The 16,989-nt window shown below is 50.1% G+C and overlaps 1 protein-coding gene across 9 annotated transcripts in view; it reads left to right on the top strand.

Annotated features, from left to right (window-relative positions):
* LOC147454114 (ABC transporter A family member 7-like) overlaps nt 1–16,989 on the top strand; it is a 177,554-nt gene that overhangs the window by 107,174 nt on the left and 53,391 nt on the right. The window lies entirely within an intron of this gene.

Below are 16,989 nucleotides of genomic sequence, written 5' to 3'. Positions count from 1 at the left end.
CGGGCTTGCCTCCCTTGCTTCCTCAATAACAAGAATCACCAGTGCATGATTTGAGGAGGACAACTCTGAAAGTATGGCCGTATGGCCGTGGAACCCCCCCTCTCGCACCAGGGAGGTCACCCAGGTAGAATCTAACAATGCGCGAGAGGTTGGTACTCCCTAGGCTAAGATCTGAGTGGGAGCACTCCAGACTCCTGTTGTTGCACAACAGCCTTGTTGGAGTTAGATTAGCCAAGGAGCAAGACAGAGAGAGAGAGCCCCACTCATAGTGATAAAACGTGAAGAGTTGCATTGATTGAAAGTGAAAGTGCTTACAGCTTTGTAGGCACTTGGCCTTGACCAATGGAAAAATTGGAGGCTGATTTGAGGTGCCCATGATCGAGAGATTTAGGTGCTAAATCAATGGGAACAGAATGTGGGTTGATTCTACAATTAGGGATTTCTCACAACAATACAAGTTTAGTTACAATTTGGAAGAATATATTTATGACATACCCATAGGGTTATGGGCCAACAATCCTCCCCTTAGGCCTAGGGGTATGGAATGGCGACAAAGATGGTGACAATGAAGATACTTTAGACAAGGTGGCTTACATGACAGCCCTCCCTTTGAACAAAGACAGCACAATGACAAGACCCCTTACAAACAATTAGAGGTAGGACAAGCAATGCATACTCCGATGACAATACCTAAAAACTCCAACTCAGAGGTTTCTGTGGACAAACTCAGAGACTGGTCTCTAAAACAAGTGTTGGTACAAAGGAGATGCTCCAGAAAACAAGAGTGCCTTCTTCTTCAGCATGGTTTGCCTTCCCTTTATCTTTGACCTGTATTAAAGTTTTTTGAATGATTAGTCCTCCCACAGTGTATGCATCCCTTCTTGGATTTAAATTTTAGACTTTGAAATAACAAGAGCTTGATCATCCTTGGGGTACGTATTCTGCTCCTTTCCTCCTCATGCAATGAATCGATGACATCTTCCAAGCTTGGATGTGCATCTTTCTTCTTGAGGACCATGACGATCTGATCATACTCTTCTACCAAATGCACTCAATAGAACTGCAACTTTGTCTTTATCATCAACTTGTGGTTGCGTATACACAATTGTGGGTGTAAGCTCTTGAGCCTATTGATAAGGCCTGAAAGGTTTTCTCTTTTCTTCACTCTGATTTTCACTCCATGAAGCATGGCTGAAGTAACCAATGTGTCAAATAGCCAGAGCTTCGTTCGAGGTTCCCGAAACTGAATGTGCGAACACATCCTATCCATGCTCCCCAAAGTTGCATATGCTCTCGTTGGTCTGGTCTTTTCTGCTCTCCTCAAGGAGAACTTTGGACCACTGAAGACCATTCCCGGGTAAGTGTATGCATCTGTATACTCAACCATTTGCTGACCATATGTGAAGGTTGGTGCAAATCGCTTGACCCACTATGCTTTGGTATTGAACAAGCCAAGGTTCACCGACAAGCCGCTATCACTAGCAAAAGTGTGCAATGCATCCAAGTGTCGCTGCATCCCCTTTGGAAAATATGAGATCAACACATTATCATCTGCATAGAGGCCCTGCTAGCTGTGCTCCTCTCTCGCCTCCCCTCTCAATGTAATCTGAAACCTCAGCTACATACAAACCAAACAATGTATGGGAGAGTGAGCATCCCTGTTTCACTTCAACAGTGGAGTGAATATGCTCAGATAATCCCTCGAGAGTACGAAACTGCCCCACGACTGTCCTATATAAAGCCATGACTCCCTAGATAAGCTCTGTTGGTACTTCCATTTTCTGTAGTCTTTGCATCAGTCAAGCTCTAGAAAATTCTCCTACCATGTGATCTGCTTTCCTCAATAACAGCTATGAGTGTCAATATATGATCAAGAGTAGAAAACCCCCTCATGAAACGTGTCTTCCCTGATGCCCGAATGCATGCTCTCTCTACCCATCTACTCGGCTGTTGCTCAAGAATAGATGCATATAACCTAGCTCGGGTGTGCCCAATCATGATAGTACGGTAATTTCACGGTATCATGGGGTCTCCTACATTGAAGATAGATACAATAGTAGACATGGTCCAATGTTGGAAAACCCTCAAATGGCTCGGTTGAACTTACTGCAAGAAACTCTGCAAGCATATCTCTAGAATGTACAAAGTGCTTCGCCATGATCCGTCATGATTATATAATCTCATGGTCCTCATCCTGTCAATGGATTTTGTCACCAGCGTGTGACTACTATCTATCCTTTTTGTTGATTTCTTTCTTATTATCTATTTACTTTCACTTTTTGGAAACACCCCTCGGGAAATTTAACTGCCCTGCATTGCATAGCTAGTGTGGAACTGTCCAGAGGGAGTCCAGGCCTGAGGGCAAGAGAGCACTAAGGTTGGACAAAGACTATGGTTAGCCAAAGTGGGGTCATTGACTAGCCAAAGTGGAATCCTTTGCTATAGAGGCTACATTTCAGTTCTGGATGTGGCCGCAGTGTACAAAGAGGGTCGGATGACCTAGAAAGATACAATCGCAGCATCTCCTAAAATTTATGGAACTGCTATTTTGGGACCTGAAAATGTGTTGACGTCAATACCTCCGGAATGACAAAGGGAACATTTTCTTACTCTGCCGTGAAGTCAACTGGGCAGCCGGTTGGGAGATTTTTAGGCGGCAACCCCGAAACGGGAAAATGCTTGTAAATGTGCCAAGTGGCACCTTCTGGTGCACTTGCCTCATGCAACAAGAGTTGGCGCTGAATTTAGGAGGGGGAGAGCCTCATTTTCAGTTTTGTCACAGGTTAAGAGCTATGGAGTGCTTGCTTTCCCTCTTATGCATAGTGCGGTGCCAGGAGTGATGCCCTGCACGCTACGCACTGCCCTCTCTCTCCCCTTTGGCAGTGTATTATGCCCCTCTAGTGTGCTCTTCATTTGACCAATGTACAGTTGTGTGGATTCATGCGCGATTGCCGAGGCAAGAGCCTCTTGCACAGGTACTGGATTAGCTAGCGGTTAATCCCCCACAGGTACAGGTGAATTCGGAGAGGTTTCATGCCAGAAATCTCGTCCGATTCAAAGGGCAAGTAGCCCTACAGGTGCGGGAGGTCGAGGACTTGCTACGGATGCGACCGGCACACGAAACGGAGCCCAAAACAGTAAATTACAGCCTGCTGTGTATTTTTGCAGGTTTAGGGTTTTGGCCCTAAATGGACCCTAATATCCCCAGGAGGTTCGGGGACGCAAGGGGACCGTTGTACAGGGGATCTGGCGCATTTTCAGGGCTGAAAACAGAGAATTCAGCGTGCTGCAGATTCTCGCTAGGTTTTGCAAAGTGCACGTATGCGTCGGGAAAGTCGGCCAATGCGTGGGAATACTGACTGTGAAGGGTTCTAGTATAGTTATGTTGCCGAAATCAAGCCAGAACAGTCAAAATTCAGCCAAGGTTGTGCGGGGCAGCTTGGAAAGAACCACAGCGTATATTCCCTCTTTTAAACAATAAAGAAATACCGAAAGGGGCGCCTAAGTTAGGGGCCAATCTGGTGTCGGTCTTCTCATACAGGTGCATTCTAGCATCTGTATCCCATTCCCCTCTCTTGTGTCACTATAGCGCAGGTATAATAGACGACTAATAATGGGTGAAAGCTAAATCAAGGTTTAAAGTAAAGTCTACTGCCCTTTTTGGATTGGACAGGCCGGTTTCATGGTTCCATCGACGGGTTAAATCACTTTTTCCCATAGAAGTGAGCCTTGGTCAGTTTAGGCTTGAAGACACAGGGGATCGTAGACCAGACACAGGGAATAGCAATTATGGCTAACAGACCAGATGATGTGACTGAAGAGGTTTCCTCTTCACAGGGTCAACAGACAGATGAAGTGGGTGAGTCCTCAAGACCACCACAGACGGATGATGATATATTCAGGACCTAGTTGGCTACTGCTGTGGCCATGTTCACACAAGTAATGCAGAACCCGAGGTTTTTAGCATTTCTGCAACCTCCTCTTCCGTCTCAGCAAGTTGGGTCACTGGATCATATTCAAAAGCCTGTTAAGGCTCGAGCACAGGTGATTCATACCGCACAGTCAATGGAAACACCTGTACACTTGACGGAGAACATGCAGTCTCCATAACCTGTGCCTAAGGTGCAAGAACAGGTGGCTGAGATGCCAGTTTTTCAAGCTGTACCAGTTCAGCCCGCCACCTTTCAGCAGCCTATAGCTGGTTCTAATGGGCAGGGAAGCAACTTACAGGCTATGCAACAAGTCTTCCCACCACCTTCAGTACACCCTGGCTATTTTGGAGGTGGATCGGTATTCCAGAGCATGGCTGGTCATTCACCTAGAAATCAGTTTTATATGCCAGGAACAGTGTTCGGGGGTGCTCAAACGATGATGGCTAACCCCATGTACAGTGTCATGGGTATGCAACCAGGGTTTCAGAGCACTCAGGGCCAATTTGGGATGCCACAAGAAAATTTTGGTATGGCTGGAATTACAAATCAGCAGCCAAATATGGCGTTTCCAGGTCAACTTAATGGCGGTCAGGGAACACAAATGAACCCTAACAGTGTTCCCATGTTTCAGTCACTTCCATATGACAATTTAACGCTGATGGAGAGGCCAACTCCGTACAAAGAAGGTGGCAAAGGTGTGTCTTTCACGACCTTTACAGGGTTTGATGACAGGAAGAAGGCTCTCTCATTCCTCCAGCAGTTTGACAAGGCCTATGCAGGGGGAAACTTTACAGAGGCTTCAAAGGTCCGCAAGGCAGCCACTTTCTTGACAGGGAATGCGGGACAATGGTGGACAACTTTATTGCTTCAAGGGCAAGCTCCGTCCACATGGATTTACTTTAAGCAGATTTTTGCAACAGCATGGTTATCTGATGACTTTGAAGCAGATGTCATGACAGAATGGCACCAGCTTAATGCTGCCACTTGCAGAAATCTGGATGATTACAATCGGAAGTTTTGGAAAGCTCTACTTTCAGTAACTTCCTATAGGTTTGTGCCATTGACAGAACAAATTGAAAAATACTGTTGTGGCCTACCTAAAGGATTGAGAAAGTACTTTACGAAGACAAAAGTCACTACTTTGACGCAGCTCATCGAGGTAGCAAACACTGGCAATGGTTTGCTCAAGGGAGAAGATTGTGAATTTAACACTGGTGTCAAGGCAGGATCAAGCAAGAAAAATTCAGCCAAGAAGCACGTTCCCAATGAGGCTCCTAAAGGGACTCAAGAGTCAGCCAACGCAGGGAAAGATAAAGCTACGGTTGAATCAGAAAAGGGACCAGCAAAGAAATGGAAAAGACGTTTTCCTCGCAAGTCAGAAGAGCAAAAGAAGGTCCCGAGGACAGAGAACAAATGCTTTATATGTGAGCAGCCTGGCCACATTGCTTACAACTGTCCAACAAAGAAAAGGCCAGCTGATTCTGAAGACAAGGAGGACAGGAAAGGAAAGAAGCCCATGGTTGGTCTAGTGCCAGATATGGTGGGCGACAAGCCAAATTCAGATGCAAGTGAGCTTTGCAGAGCATGGGGAAAGGTCAGGGATCAAACAGTGCTTTTCTTCTTTGATCCAGGTGCCAAAGCCAACTTCATTTCCCCAGAATTGGCTTCAAAGTTGGGAATCAGGCCTGAAGAGATGGGGTATACAGTAGAGGCAGGTTTGGCATGTCCTGGCCATACAGAGGCTGTGACGCCCATCATTGGAAAGTTGCGTCTACATATCCAGTCCTATGTAGATGTTGAAGAATTTTACGTCATGCCACTGGATGGATGTGATGTGTTGTTAAGTATTCCTTGGTTGTTTCGTGTACAGGGAATCATGGATGCCTACAACAAAAAGATCACTGTACAGAGCAGCGGAAAGACTCACATTATGGATGTAAAGCTTAAAGGGGAGTCTATTCCTACTGTATCAGCTTCTGCTATTACTTCTGTAATGTAAAAGCATCTTTCTGCGTACTTGGTTTTTGCACGTGAAGTGTCAGATTGTGATGAATCAAATTTATCTATGCTAGATAAAGAAAGGTCAATGTTTTTACAACAGTATAGTGACTGTTTTTCCGATTCATTACCGTCTCAATTACCGCTAGAGAGACCCGAAGACCATGCGATAGATTTGGTGCCAGGCAGTAGCCCACCAAATAAGCCACCGTACAGGGTTAGTGCGGCTCAGCAGAAAGAGATAATGGGCCAAGTACAGGAGCTGTTAGAAAAGGGGCTGATTCAGCCCAGTTCATCTCCATTGTGCTCTCCAGTGTTGTTGGTGCAGAAAAAGGATGGCTCATGGCGTATGTGCATCGACTACCGTGCACTGAACAAGAATACCATCAAGAATAGGTTCCCTATACCTAGAATTGATGATATTATGGACAAATTAGAAGGAGCAACTATGTTTTAGCAGGATAAGAGTGGGTACCATCAGATCCGCATTAGATCAGAGGATGTGCACAAGACTGCTTTTAGAACAACGTTTGGCCTTTACGAATTTTTAGTGATGCCCTTTGGTCCTTTTTTTTTCCGAGAAAAAGATCCTTCTATTAGTTAATGAAAGCTGCCCATAGGGCTACATCCACCTCTACAAGAGAGGGCTACAACAAACATGATGGGGAGACTCTCCCAATGAAAAAACAGCATATATACAATGGGGCTAAATCAAGAGATGGGAGGAGGGAAAAGCCACACAGGTGGACAGTAGTGCCATCTGAGCACTCCCTGGATCATGAAGTAAAACGGCCCAGGGCGCCAGAGACGAAGGAAAGCCTCGCGGCGCTCCCGCATGCGGTCGGAGCTGCCCTGTAGTCCCTCAAGCTGTCCTCTGAGAGTATGGATCAGCTCTAGCCAAAAGTCACGAACAGTCTCTGCTAGTGGTACAAGGCGAGCCTCAAAGATGCGGAAACAACGGGCCCGCCAGATGAACCAGAGAGCTAGGCCGCTGATGAGCTCCCAACACTCCGCTCTCTCACTGCTCCACTCCTGTGGAGTAAGGTCTGTAGCAGGTTGGAGTGTAGGTCGACCCCCCTGTATCACTATCATCCTGCTGGTGGAAGATAGCTCAAACTGAAGTGCCGGGCCCGTGAGGGTGGACCAAGCCGCCGCCCCCCAAGTGTACTGCCGAGCCGTGGAGAGGGCAGGCATCAGCCGAAGAACTCGTAGCCACACCTGCTGGGCCGAGGGACAGTCCCAAAGACAGTGTCGCTGACTCTCCACCAACTGGTCACAGGCTGTACATGTGGCCGAGAGACCACTATGTACAAGCCAGCTCCCTACTGCTGTGGCTCTGTGTGCAACCAACCACTGGAACAAGGTGACGCGCCTCGGCTGTCTGGAGTCCCACAGCCTCTGCCAAAAAGCTGCGAAGAACTCAACTGTGAGACCCTCCTCCTGCAAATGACGTGCTGCAGCGGGGCGGGCCTCTCTCTGTGCTGCAAGTATATGACGTTCAAGCCGAACAGTGTACTGAAAGAAAGAGACTCCTGGGCGGTCTGCAGAAGAGAATGGGTCCCTCCACAGCCACTCACCAGGATCCCACTGTACTCGTGCCAGTGGACAACACTCCCAAGCCCATAGCCTCCAGTGTCCTGTCTCAAGAGCTGTTGGGTCAGGGTCTATGACGCAAGTCCTCCCACAGATGCCCACAACTCGGATCCTCTGGAAACAACACTCTGCTACCTGCGGGGCCTCTACTGCAACTCTCTGTAATCGTCCCCCACCCTGAAGCTCGAAGAACAGGGCTGGGACAGTCTCTGAGCAAGCCCTGACTGAAATGAGAACCTCCAGTCGTGTGAAGGCTCCCATCCACCGGGGTGCTACTGGCTCGAGAGGCGTGAGCCAATCAGCTGGAACTGACTCTGAGATGTCCTGACACATGCTCTGAAACCCTCTCATGCCCTGTAGCTGGACAACCTGCACCTCCTCTGACAAACCTGTGAACTCTAGCCAGTCACCTAGAGAGCGCGCTGGACCTGCTGCCATGGGACCCCAAGAAACATGAGGCCTACTCCCAACCAAGTGGCCTCTCTGAGTGCTAACCATGGGGTTCCAGACGAGGGGCTGCCGTAGGCGCTCCTCCGTGCACGTCGGCTGTCGTTGCTCTAGGCCACGCCGCAATAGCTCCCAAGACCGAAGCAAACTCACAGCGAATCGGTCCTCCAGTCTCCTGCTCAAACCAACTCGGCGCAACTCTGTAAAGACCCATCTGGTCGAAGGTTGCCAAGGGCCTCCTGCCTGAGGCACCCTGGCACGAAGCCTCTGCAACAAGAACTCCTTCCAGGGCTCCTCGCCTGGAAGAAGTCCTCTGACGACGAACTTCCCAAGAAGGGCTCTGCTCTGCTGTGCTGGATCAATGATCCCAAGCCCTCCCTGAGAACAAGGAAGTGTGATGACCAACCAAGCCACCTTGGCTCGGGCAATCTGAGTGTCGCAACCAGACCAAAGGAAGTTCCTGATCAGCCTCTCTACCTGGCTGATGCAAGAACTCGAGAAGATCCAGCAAGAAGTGATGTACCACATAGTCGCCAACAACACCTGGTTGGCAACTACTACTCTACCAGCCAGCGAAAGTCGTGTTGAGCTCCAATGTAACAGCTTTCTCCTGATGGACAGGAGAAGAGGAGCCATCTGCTGCTCGGGGGACAAATCCAAACCAACCTGACAACCCAAGTACCGAACTGCAGTCCCTGGAGGAATCCACCTGAAACCCTGTCCTGGCATCCAATCTGGCACAGGGGCACTACCAACTGAGAAAGCCACTGTCTTTCTCCAGTTGATCAGTGCGCCCGATGCACAGCAGAAGGTCTCCAAAGCCTGCCCACATCTGTGTAAATTGGCCTCCTGGCCCTCTAAGTACAAGGCTGAGTCGTCGGCAAACTCAGCGTCCAGAAGCTCATCTCCCCGTATAGGGAGTGCTAAGCCCCTCAAACCAACCTGCTGTGACACCAAAAATCTGCTCATCGCCTCCGCATAGAACAGAAAGAGAAAGGGGGCAAGAGGACAACCCTGTCTGACCGATCGTGTGAGCATGAAGCGCTCACCTCTACCTCCTGCCAAAAGCACCTGACTATGGGCCTGTTTGTACAAAGCTGACACCCCTCTGATCCAAGCCTCTGAGAAGCCCATCCTGCGTAGCGTGCCCTCTAGAAAGTCCCAGTCAACTCTGTCGTATGCCTTCTCAAAATCGAGAAGAAGAATCACAAGGTCCTCCCCACGGAGCCGTGCAAGGGCAGAAGCCTCCCAAAAAGTGAAGATGTTGTCAAGGATACTGCGTTCCTTGACAAAACCTGTCTGAGTCCCATGTATAAGGCTCTCCAAAAGTGGCTGAATCCTCAAACTCAGAGCCTTGGCAAGAATTTTGTAGGCTGAGGAGTTGAGAATGGTGATGGGACGCCACTGTCGAATCTCATCCAAGGAGCCACCCTCCTTTGGAATGAGGTAAATCAGGCCCTCACTCATGCTATCCGGCATCACTCCTGTGTGCAGAATGTACTGAAAGGCACTACAAAGATCTGGGCCAAGCAGGTCCCAGTACTCCAAGAAGAAGCTGAAAGTCAGCCCATCCTCACCTGGACAGCTACCACGAGGGAGGGCCCTAAGAGCCGTGTGGAGCTCCTCAAGCTGAAGAGGTAACTCAAGCCTCTGCCGCATCTCCTCAGTCACAAGACAAGGCATCTGTGCCCAAACCTGCTCCCTGCATGCATCCTGTCTCTCTGACTCGGGCTCAGCCGACAGTAGCTCACGGTAAAAGTCAGTAGCAACTGCAGGCATATCCTCTGGCTCACAAACAACTGCCCCTTGGGTCTCCTCAACTGATTGACCTTGGCATGCGAGTGCCGAGGTCCCACTGTCTCAAAAAAAACACCTGTCACTCTGTCACCCACCTGAGTCCACTGAGATGCCTGTCGGTGGAAGGCAAACTCATGGCGCCTCTCCTCTGTGCAAGCAAGCTCCTGTCGAGCCTGCTGTAGCTGCTCCTCCAACCATGGACTGTCTGGATGCTGCTCCTGCATCCTCTGTAGTGAAGCAATGCCTCGTCTGAGACGCTACTCCTCCTCTCTCGCTACAGCCCGTCGAGCCAAAGACTCCTGGAGTGGCTAAGCTGAGCTAGGTCTGAGGCCACTCTGTCTGCAGGTGGAGCCTGGCTGTCCATGCCCTCTGTCCATAGAGCCTCGACCCTCTCTCTGAGTGCCGAGTCCAACAAGACCCGCTCTGGGATGCGAAGCATCGTGCTCCCACTCCTCTGCCTGTCTGCCACTGTGAGGATCACTGGTGCATGGTCCGAGAAGGATGTCCCTGCCAGGATGCCCACTGATCCCCCCAAGTCACTGAAGTGGTCACTAGTGTAGAAGCGATCTATGCGCGATAGATTCACTCCTCCCACTCTGCGGTCCGATCTAGAGAAGGCAAGACTCTCTGGAGGCCTCACAAAGCCAGAATGCTGCCATGTATCCGAGACCCTCAACGTCATACAAAACCTCTCCCAAGCTGCTAACTCGACTCCATGCAAAGTAGCATGGCTGCCTCCGATCCTGTCAGAAGGGTCCTCCAACATGTTGAAGTCCCCTCCTACACACCACTGGTCAACCTGTGGCAAAGACTCAACAGTCTGTGACCAAAACTGTGCACGAGCACTCGCCACATTGGGCGCATAGATGTTCAGGAAACCCACAAGGCTACCCTGAACCTGCATAGTAATCCATTGAGCCCTGCCTGGTACAATAATCCCTCTGCCCACAATGGCCTGCTGTAATGAGTCCGCAATAGTCATACATACCCCACCCTGGATGCCTCCAGGTCAAAAAGCAGCTGACCAAAAGATATCATAGCGTCCACGCAAAATCTGACCACATCGCCGAATGCGGCTCTCAGACAAATGGTGCTCCTGAAGCATAAGGAGATCAATCTCTCCTCCCACAAGGCAACGCTGAAGCTTCTGACGCAATCGGCCCCGCTGTCGCTGAAACTGGGGTCCACCTAGTCCCTGCACGTTCGACGAGACGATCCTCATGGGGAGCGAGAGAGAACAGATGCTGCCGCAGCAACAAGACGAGCTATCTTCGAAGCAGGCTTGGATGGGGAGTAATCCGCATCCGAGCGTCCTCTAGATAGGCGAGACTGCAGTGAGTGCCTGGTCCAAGCCCAAGTAGAGCGAGCCGTGCGTAAAGCAACCTCCTCTGTCCAGGAGTCCTCATGAATGAATACATAGCAAGGCAAACACTGCGTATCAGCAAAAAAGTACACCACAATGTGTCTACATCCTGCTGAATCTGGGGGTGTCACCGCAAACTTGGCCAGTGGCCACAAAGTCTGCAGCAAATCTTTAACGCCAAGTTCTCCCATGTGGTGAGAGAACTCGAGAACCTGTGTATGCAACCATCCCACCACTGAGTCGAGGGACCACTCTGTCTCAGTCCTGCCACAGAGGGGGAAGGAGAAACCAACTGCTGAGTCCAAGGCCTCTGTCCCCCTAGCGGCGAGGAACAAAGCGTGGACTCTGAAGCAGGCTGCCTCGTGGTCTGCTGCGGAATCGCCAAGAAAACGAGTAAACCCGTAATCGAAGAAATCCTAGCGGCGTCGGAGGTCAAAGCTCGTCAAACCACGAGGGATAGCTGCAAGAGGAGATGTCTGAATCTGCAGTGGGGGCCGCATGAAGGGCTGACCCTCTCTCGCTAGGCGACTCGTGGCGAAGGCGCTGCCAAGAGATCTCCTGGCCGCCGGCAAGGGTCCAGTCTCCTGAGCCGACTGTGGTACTGAAGCAGGAGGAGGGGGAGAAGGGGCTGGGGGGGGCGGGGGAGAGGAGAAGCGGGGTGGGGCGGCAGAGACATGGGGGGGGGCGAGGTGGGGAGTGAGCGGTAGCAGACGGCGGGGGAGGGCATGAGGAGGAGGAGGGGAGATCGGAAGGCGGAGCGGCTGGCGAGGGTGAAGCGGAGGTGGAGGCTGGCGTAGGGGGCTCCTCCTGCTCAAGAGGACCAAAGCGGTTCCCCGTGGGAACCCACTGCTGCTGAGTAGGCACCTGGGGGCCACTCTGAGTGCCAGGCTGTCGCTGTGGCCCCTGGCGTCGACGGCCACGGGCCTGCTGCCACCCCTCCTCCGCTGGAGCCCCAGGCTCGGAGGGTGGCGCTGAATCTGTGCTTTGTGTCGCTGGCTGTGGCTGCGGCCCAGCCTTGGCAGGCTGGGGCTGAGGCTGGGGTGCGGGTCGTGGTCTCCTCCGTGGACAGGCCTTCGCTTGGTGGCCCATCTGTCTGCAAATGAAGCACTGGTTCGGGAGACCCGAGTACTCCACACTCTGTCTAAACCAACCCCCACTCACCCGAGGCAGAAGGATGACCTTCGGGAGCGTGTGGGTATGTCTAACCAAAACTCGAACTGAAGGGATGCCAGCCGCCTTGGCAGCTACTGATACTGCCGTACGAGGTGTCTCCAGGACAGTTCCGATGGCGGAGCCAATCCTGGAGAGAAGTGGAAGGTACTCCCTCCGTAAACCCGGAAAGCAGACTGAGATGGGGATGTCCGCCTCCTCTACTAGCACATCCGAAGACGGGTCAAAACCATGTCGCCACTGTCGAAAGTGGGCGCGTGATGCTCGGATGGCCAATGGACTCATAGCTATGACCTTGGAGGCCATCTCGGAAGTCTCGAACTCAATCTGGTAGTACCCCCGTCGGAGAATCAGGACATCCAAGATCTTGCCCACCTCTGCGAGGAGGCGGGCCTGGAGAAGGTCTCGCAGCTCTCCTCTGCTGGGACGAGTGCCGAGAACCTTGCAGATGACAGAAGTCGCCTGCAAGCGTTCTACCTCTGTGGCAAGGCTCGCTTGCTCTGCCGGCGTAAGAGCAAGTCGAATGGTGGGCTCAGCGGGATCGGGCGAGGGGGCTTCAGGCGAGTCCCTCTGAGGTGAAGCTGGAGCCTCCATCTGTGTCTACTGCTGATTCGAAGAAGCGGGCGGCGAAGAAGAAACCTGCAAACAAGTCAGCCAGGCACTTTTCCGAAGAGAAAGTGCTGCCGAGCCAGGTGCAGAGGGCCTTCGGGAGCGAAGAGGATGGGGGTGGGGGGGGGGGGGGGGGGGGGGGGGGGGGGGGGGTTGATGAGGAGACAGCGAGGGCGAAGAGGGCAGCTGTGCAATGTGCGGGTGCACAAGCAGCAACGAGCGGGGGGGATGGAGCGGGGAAGGCAGAGCGAGAGGGCAGCGGGCTGCGGCAGCCAAAGGGCAGCATGCAAATAGGGGGGGGCAGCGGGCTGCGGCAGCTAATGGGGCAGCGCGCGCAGATAGGGGGGGGCAGCGGGTGGGTTGAGAGGCAGTGCGCAGGGGCTGAAGGGGGTGGGGGGGCAGCGAAGGGGCAGCGGGGGGGGGGAGGGGGGGGGGGAGGAGAGCGATGGCGCAACAGCAAAAGGGGGGGGGGGGGGGGGGCGAGCAGCAGTAGCGAGCAAGAATGATGCCCTTTGGTCTTACAAATGCTCCTGCTACGTTCAATAGGATGATGGATAGAATTTTCCGTCTACACCAGCAGTTTGTTGGTACATTCTTTGATGACATGATAGTCTACTCAAAGAATGAAGAGGAGCATAGGCATCACTTGGCCATTGTGTTCAAAGAGCTACGCAGTCATAGGTTGCTCATCAATGCAAAGAAAAGTGAGTTTTTTCTGGAAGAGATTCACTTTCTGGGACACATTATCTCAAAGGATGGTGTTAGAATGGATCCTGCAAAAGTTGAAGCGATCAAGTCATGGCCAATTTGAAGACGGTGCATTATGTCCGAAGCTTCTTGGGACTATGCTCCTATTACAGAAGGTTTATCCGAAATTTCACTGAGATTGCTTTACCTTTACATGCTCTTCAAAAGAAGGCAGTCACCTTTAGATGGACACAGAAAGAGATTTCAGCTTTTAATCTCTTAAAGGAAAAGATGACTTCAGATCCAGTCATTGTGTTGCCAGATCTTAGGAAGTCATTTGTGGTCCAGTGTGATGCCTGCGGTAGTAGCATTGGTGCAGTGCTAATGCAAGATGGCAGGGTAGTAGCCTATGAGAGCAGAATTTTGCAAGGGCCAGCGATGACCATGCAGGTCTATGAGAAGGAGTTACTGGTTGTGATTCATGCGCTCTTAAGTTGGAAACACTACCTGCTAGGTGCAGACTTTGTTGTCCAAACAGACCATCAGACCTTGCGATACTTCTTAACACAGACAAAGTTATCTGAGAAGCATATGCGATGGGCAAATATCTTGTCCATGTTCCATTTTCGGATTGTGCATGTGGAAGGCAAGAAGAACGTTGTGGCTGATGCCTTGTCAAGGAAGCCACAAATTTCAGCTGTGTCGATTCCTTATCATCATGAACTTGATGATATGAGAGAACAGTATGCAAATGATGAAGATTTTGCAAGGGTCTTTGAGCAGCTAATGGATGGACAACGTCATGAACACTATCTTCTCAAAGATGGGTTCATGATGATGCATGGCAGATTGTGTGTCACAAAGCCATTGCGACGCAAAGTGATGGAAGAGAGTCATGTCCCACCGTATGCAGGGCATCGTGGTATCGATGCTACAGTTAAAGCGGTTGAGACATTCTTCTATTGGCCTACATTGAGAAGGGATGTGGATGCCTTTGTGCGAGAATGCCTAATATGCCAAAAGGTCAAGTTTGACAGGCAAAAGGCACCAGGGTTATTGCAACCACTACCTATTCCAGATAAACCATGGGAAAGTATTGCTATGGATTTTATCTTTGATCTTCCGAGAACGCAGACAGGAAACGATGGTATTTGGACCATTATTTGCAGATTCAGCAAACAGGCTCATTTTATTCCTGTCAGGAAGAAGATAAAGCCAGATCAGATGGCACGCTTGTTTATGAGCAATATTTTCAAGTATCATGGCATGCCACAGTCGATTGTTAGCGACCGTGATCCACGCATGACAAGTTTGTTCTGCAGAGGCTTGTTTGAGAAAATGGGCACCACGCTCAAATTCTCTTCGTCATTTCATCCTCAAATAGATGGGCAGTCAGAAGAGGCAAATTCTACTGTCCTAGATCTGCTGAAGTGCTATGTGTCAGAGCATAAAGGAAAGTGGGAGCAGTATTTGCCATTGGTGGAGTATGCATACAATAGTACAGTGCATTCATCAACTGGCAAGGCACCCTTTGAGATAGTTGAAGGTGGCAAGAAAGTTCCTCCCATACTGCATACAAAGGACAAGATATTTGAAGTAGATAAGTATGTTCAGGACATGGATGAAATGTACAAGAAGGTCAAAGTGGCCTTAGAAAAGACTCAGGCAAAGCAAAAGAAAGCAGCTGATCGTCACCGTCGTGAAGTGGTATATTCACTTGGTGATTGGGTGCTTTTACGCTTTGAAAATGCAAGGTTAAAGAAGATGAAGGGCAAGGAAAGATTGTTTCCAAAGCTCAGCATGCGTTATTATAGGCCTTTTCAAGTGTGCGACATAATCAGTGATGTTGCATATAGGCTGAAATTGCCTGACAGTTGGAAGATTCACAATGCGTTTCATGTGAGTCTTCTCAGACCCTATGTGGGTGATGTGGCAGAAGATATGCCAGCTGAAGATTAGCCGGGAGTCAAGGAACTTGACGAGATCTTGGTCCCGGAACAGATTTTGGCACACAAAGAAAGGAAAGTGAAAGGCAAGGTTGCTAGGCGTTACTTGGTAAAGTTCAGAAACTATCCACCAATGGATGCTAAGTGGATGGAAGAAGGTGAACTTGCAGAATCACCAACTGTGTTATCACTTTACCTTGAAGCCTTCTATTTGCAACCTACCTTGACCCCTTGAGTTTCAGAGCTACATGGAATACCTGTTACATGAATGTTAGAGCTGTACAGATTGTCAGTTTGGCAATTGCTCTTATGGAATGTCCAAAAGTTTGGTTAGTGCTATAGAAGTGAGTATTTCTTGTCAGTTTGTCAAGGATACAGTAATTGCTTCTATTAAAGAGTACATGTGTAACTGCATTCTTAGACTGTCAGTTTGGGTATGCTCGAAAGTGTTACGGGATCCAACGTGTACTATAAGACGGTGGCAAAATGTGCAGCTACCATTTTGTCATTGGAAAGTTAGTGACTCAAAGCAATGGCAGAGTGCGCGGCTACCACTATGTCATTGGGACAGGGTTCACACGCAGGCAATACATTTGTCGACGAGGTGTTGAATACACCAGGGTTGACAATGAGCATGTATGTGTCGTATATGTGTCGACAGGTGTTGAATACATCAGCGTTGACTAGGAGCATGTACGACATAGATGCAAACCAGGACGTTTGAGATTTCAAGAGGGGGGTATGTCACTAGCGTGTGACTACTATCTATCCTTTTTGTTGATTTCTTTCTTATTATCTATTTACTTTCACTTTTTGGAAACACCCCTCGGGAAATCTAACTGCCCTGCATTGCATAGCTAGTGTGGAACTGTCCAGAGGGAGTCCACGCCTGAGGGCAAGAGAGCACTAAGGTTGGACAAAGACTATGGTTAGCTATAGTGGGGTCATTGACTAGCCAAAGTGGAATCCTTTGCTACAGAGGCTACATTTCAGTTCTGGATGTGGCCGTAGTGTACAAAGAGGGTCGGATGACCTAGAAAGATACAATGGCAGCATCTCCTAAAATTTATGGAACTGCTATTTTGGGACCTGAAAATGTGTTGACGTCATTACCTCCGGAATGACAAAGGGAACATTTTCTTACTCTGCTGTGAAGTCAACTGGGCAGCCGGTTGGGAGATTTTTAGGCGGCAACCCCGAAATGGGAAAATGCTTGTAAATGTGCCAAGTGGCACCTTCTGGTGCACTTGCCTCATGCAACAAGAGTTGGCGCTGAATTTAGGAGGGGGAGAGCCTCATTTTCAGTTGTCACAGGTTAAGAGCTATGGAGTGCTTGCTTTTCCTCTGATGCACAGTGCGGTGCCAGGAGTGATGCCCTGCACGCTACGCACTGCCCTCTCTCTCCCCTTTGGCAGTATGTTATACCCCTCTAGTGGGCTCTTCATTT

Source organism: Adiantum capillus-veneris, chromosome 7 (assembly GCF_014529385.1).
Source record: "Adiantum capillus-veneris isolate H3 chromosome 7, ASM1452938v2, whole genome shotgun sequence".
Lineage (NCBI taxonomy): Eukaryota > Viridiplantae > Streptophyta > Polypodiopsida > Polypodiales > Pteridaceae > Adiantum > Adiantum capillus-veneris.
This window is presented reverse-complemented; position numbering and strand designations above follow the sequence as displayed.